Source organism: Phacochoerus africanus, chromosome 6, assembly GCF_016906955.1.
Source record: "Phacochoerus africanus isolate WHEZ1 chromosome 6, ROS_Pafr_v1, whole genome shotgun sequence".
In the NCBI taxonomy this organism is placed as follows: domain Eukaryota; kingdom Metazoa; phylum Chordata; class Mammalia; order Artiodactyla; family Suidae; genus Phacochoerus; species Phacochoerus africanus.
The window spans coordinates 122,518,243-122,523,727 of NC_062549.1; the positions used below are offsets into that span (position 1 = coordinate 122,518,243).

Below are 5,485 nucleotides of genomic sequence, written 5' to 3' on the forward strand. Positions count from 1 at the left end.
AATAAGACAAAAAGGTCATAGTTCCAGGAGCCTAGGGAAGAAAAGCAGGGGAGTCCCTGAGAAGGTGACAGTGTTAGCACCACTCAGTCACTGCCATCATCCTGCCACATGGGTAACGTCCTTGGATTTGGACCCGTTCCTGACAGTAGAGACAAAGGACTAGGTGAAGGATCTATTTATCAGGGGGAAAGAAGGCAGCAGAGACAGCAGTCACTCAAAACTGGGGGTTCTTCTTAACCTTTTGGGGGCCATAGACCCCTTCTCAGAATCATGGCTGAAATAAGATTATATATTGCTTCTCAGCGTTTTGGCTAAGATCAAATATGGTATCTGTCCTAATCAGTTTAAAATAAGATTACAAATGAAACCAATTATATTAAAACACAGTTACCATTTTTTTTGTGTGTGTGTCTTTTTAGGGCTGTACCCACAGCATATGGAGGTTCCCAGGCTAGGGGTCAAATCAGAACTACAGCTGTCTACACCACAGCCACAGCAATGCGGGATCCAAGCTGCGTCTGCAACCTACACCACTGCTCACAGCAACGCCGGATCCTTAACCCACTTAAGATCAAACCTGCATCCTCATGGATAGTAGTCAGATTTGCTTCCACTGAGCCACAAGGGGAGCTCCCCAGTTACCATTTTTGTAATGATGTGAATGATTATATCCTTATTTGTGATATAGTAATATATGTACTTCCTTACTAACACAGCAAATAATCAGGTAGAGTAGCTATCTTAATAACGACTATAATTTTGAAACACTGAGGCGCATAAATGACATGTTGGGGTCCTTACCGCCCTATAATGTGTTATGAAAATACCCATGATTTCTATTGAAAAAGCCACAGACACTATTAAAAATGCTGTGGTCTGCTGCCTATGCTTATAATGGAACAGAATTTTAAACTTCAGTTAGAGGTTAATGAAAGTACAGATTTTTTTTTTTTCTTTTTAGGGCCATACCTGTGGCATATGGAGGTTCCCAGGATAGGGGTCGAATCAGAGCTACAGCTGCTGGCCTATACCACAGCCACAGCAACACGGGATCCGAGCTGCATCTGTGACCTACACCATAGCTCACAGCAATGCCATATCCTCAACCCACTGAGCGAGGCCAGGGATCAAACCTGCATCCTCATGGATACTAGTTGGGTTTGTTTCTGCTGAGCCACAATGGGAACTTCCAGAATTTTTTTACTATACGAATTTACAGATTCCCCTGAATTCCACCCAGAGACCCTTGCAGACACTGGCACCCTCCTCTAGAGCAGAAAGCTAAATCAGGATTCCGTCTTTCAATCACATGGCTCCACAGTCAGGAGAGCTCCATCCCTGGGTTTTCCCGGAGGAGGATGCCATTACGTGGAGGACACTGCCATCCCACGGCCCCTCCTGAAGAGGCTGGCGTTAATAACAGCCACGACAAAGAGGACTTTTGGGGCATCAGAACAAACCTGCAAATTAATGCACTGGCTCATCACAATTCATTAATCAAACTCAGACTGGATTAAACAACAGATTATTAAAGACTCAAAATTATACCTACAGAAAAAAAAAAAAAAAAAAAAAAGCAGCTCCCAGAGGGTCAAATGTAATGTGAATGGTTTTGCATAAAACCATAAACCTGCTATTAAATTAAAAACAGGAAAAATTATGTCCACTGCTTATCTCCAGTCCTCTTTATATACATACATAAAGAAGGTTACACTAATTTATGTCTTTGCTGTTCCTGGTTACACGGTAAAAGACTAAAAGGTTAAAATGCAGTGGTTCTTTTGATGTTTGGTTGAGCAACTTACACTAACATGTCCTGACGGATGGAAAGAAATTAATGAAATTACTCCCATAATTCATTACTAATGGAACACTGTCAGGGCTTTCAACTGACAGTTCACACACATCCGCCACAGGCACCGAGACACCTGGCGGTGACTGACCATAAGGCTCACTCCTGATCATCAACCAAGCAGAACTTCGCTGCCTTGTCCCACAGGTTCCTGACCCCTCACCTCTGTGCTGCTGCTCTTGATGAACAGGCCTGTTCTCTCTGTGAACAAAAGCAGGAAGGGGGAAACAAGGATTTGAATTTTACTCTCTCTTCAGGAAATTTAGGTAGACCTGCTGGGGATTCCTAAAGACACACACACATTCAGAAGGCTATCATTGGGCAGATCACAGTGCTGCAACCAACTGTGCAACAAATTTTTTTAAAAGGTTAATATTTTAGAGCAGCGATCCGAGATGAAGAGCATGATGATAATAAGAAGTAGCAGAAAAAACTAATTTAAAGAACTGTATGATTTTGTGACATCTTTGCTCTTTCCCCATTAGGACTAAATCATTAGTTCTTCCTGTTTTTGCAGAAACAGAAGCAAAAATTACTAGCACACATGCTGATGACGGTAGGAAAGTGACAGTTCTGGAAATACAAAATGTTTTATTCAGTGTAGGTACCTGCTTGATATTTATAGGGTATTCTGGTCTTAGTGTCTATTTTAAACCCTAAATTCCTAAAGGGGAGGGACGAGACCTTTGTTTTACATCTGAAGATAATTAATAACTTCTCTTTGAAGTGACACCAAGATGATACAGACTCTTACGGCAAAATAGGCCAAATGATCATATCATGTATGTAAAATACATTATAATATGCATATATAGCAAAGTCCAAAATAGTCACCCTATTCAAAACATTTTATACACACAAGGAGAGTCTAACACAATGGGACACAAGACTGGATTTTGCTTATATTCTTGCAGTTAAGGTCCTAAACAGTAAGTACACAGTCCAATTTTGTTGTCCCCTCTCAAACCCTGGCAATCTTTTCTGCCAGTTCAAGATCATAATCCACCTTAACACAGCATTAGAAAGGGCCTCCATCAACTGCTCAGTGACCACTTAAAAGGAAATCTATTCGCTCCACCCAGGTAGAGTATCTGGCACATAGGAAGGACCCCATAGATATTTACTGAAATGAAAAAATGCAGCTCCCTCTCCTCTTTCCGAATGAAAACATACTATGTTAGGATGGTTCTTCCAAAATCAATTTAACCACTACTAAGTCCCACAAAGTGTTATCATAGAGATTAACTGCAAATAAATGCTTTATAAAAATACTTTCTATTTTTGCAGTGAGCCTCCAATCTCAGGCAAATGCTTATTACTCTCTCATGTGGGATACACCAGAAAAAAAAGCTGTATTTATTTGAAAACACAATTATAAAACCTGTATCATAGAAACTAGGGACATTGTAGGCCACCAAAATTAACGAAAATGGAGCAGACCTTAACTTTTCAACAGGAGTACTTTGGGCAGAAGAGTCCTACTGAGATTCCTTACTTCTCTAAGGTGAAATAAGTAAGCAAATTACAGTAACTGCTACAGGGTGTAGACAGCCCTTGCTCTGGACCAGGCATCTGCTTGGTGGGTGACACCTGCAACAACGATCCTATCATGTACACATGAGCATCACCAGTGTACCGAACAGGAAATTCAGAGAGCTTCAGCAGCTCACCTGGGGCCACACGAGGGAGTTGAAGAGCCAACGCAAAATGTCCCATCTGACTCCACAGCCCTGGGACAGGACTATGCTCCATGCTGCTGCTCTTGTTCCAGACCTTTCCCATGTGTGCCCTCTATTAGCACTGCCTCAAACCTACAAAGTAATCACCAGGAGCTCCCTTCCTGGCTCAGCAGAAATGAACTCAACTAGTGTCCATGAGGACACAGGTTCAACCCCTGGCCTCACTCAGTGGGTTAAGGATTGGGCGTTGCCATGAGCTGTGGTATAGGTCAGAGACATGGCTCAGATGCCGCCTTGCTGTGGCTTGGTTGTAGGCCAGCAGCTGCAGCTCCGATTTGACCCCTAGCCTGCGAACCTCCATATGCCTCAGGTGCAGCCCTAAAAAGCAAAAAAAAAAAAAAAAAAGTAATCACTGGAGAAAAGATCTGGGCTCCCCCACCATCCTTCACCAATTCTCCTTGGCCCACAAAATATAAGTGGCAGAAAAACAAAGTGGTTAGCAGTCTAAGCCATGGCGTCCGATGGCCTAGACTAAACCCCAGATCTATGACTTTCCTGAACAGGCAATTTTCTTAACTTCCCTGTGCCTTGGCTTTCTCCTAAACACAATAGAAGTGGTAATAAGGCTAATGTTGTGAGGCCGTTGTGATAATTAAATGTGTCAATAAATGTGAAGTGTTTGGTGCCTGACACATTGAAAGGGCTGAATAACGTTGAATGTTCTTTTTAGCTCTTTGGGCTATAATGGAATGGAGATTTGGTTATCCACAATTCAGCAAGTTAGCTGACCAGCTTCCAAACACTCAGATTTACTAAGCACCTAATATAATGCAACCTAGACAACAAAATAGCCTGAAAGTAGTTCTTATTCAAGACATTGGGTTGTACACTCTTTGACACAGTGGACAACTGGGCAAGTCCCAGGGGTATAACTCTGTGCTCTACCCCACTCAGGAACACCTGGTTCATCCCCATGGTTGAGTGACACAGATGAGCTGGTCTACATCTACTGCTCAGTTTTATTTCTAAATTTTTTAATATTTTATCCATATCCACCATTTTATCTTTCTGCCCTTAATTTTTCAGCTCTTACATAATAGCAAGGGATAGAGATGAGCACGTATTAGTGAAAGTAGAATGGGAAGGAATACTTGTCATATATTTTGTCCATAAAATCATTAAATCTATCAATTTAATCTATTCTCTTAACATTGAGGAAAGAGGGAACGCATACTTAAGCTTGCAACCTTATTTCTAACGTACAAATATAGAAATTAAGGATCAAAATCACCCAGTCAATAATTACAATTTTGAGATTTGAATACACAACAAACTGCCTTCAGGTACCTGCTATTTCTACAGCTTTAACTTACCCTTCTAATGAAAGGAAGAATTCAAACAACCTCTTTCAGTGTTATTATTTCTTAGATACAACTCATTTTAACAAATTATGACTATTTGATTTTTTTTAATGGCCACACCTGCAGCACATGGAAGTTCCCAGGCTAGTAACTGAATCCGAGCCACAGCTACAACCTACACTGCAGCAATGGCAATGCTGGATCTTTTAACTCACTGTGCTGAGCCAGGGATCAAACCCATGCCTCTGCAGTGACCTGAGCTACTGCAGTCAGATTCTTAACCCACTGTGTCACAGCAGGAACTCCCACTACCTCATTCTTTTAGCCAATTACATAATGACAATAAAAATATATTGAAAATAAACTCAAAATTGATTAAAGACCTAAATGTAAGGCCAGATACTATAAAACTCCTAGTGGAAAATGTAGGCAGAACGTTCTCTGACAGAAATCGTAGCAATATCTTGTTAGATCCACCTCCTAGAATAATGACAATAAAAACAAAAATAAACCAATGGGACCTAAATAAACTTAAAGCTTTTGCACAGCACAGTAAACCATTAAAAAAAAAGACAATCCACAAAATGGGAGAA

General features: G+C 41.0%; 1 pseudogene; it reads left to right on the forward strand.

Moving 5' to 3' along the window:
* The first annotated feature begins 291 nt into the window (after nt 1-291).
* Nucleotides 292-396, forward strand: LOC125130184 (uncharacterized; annotated as a pseudogene).
* The last annotated feature ends 5,089 nt before the right edge of the window (nt 397-5,485 follow it).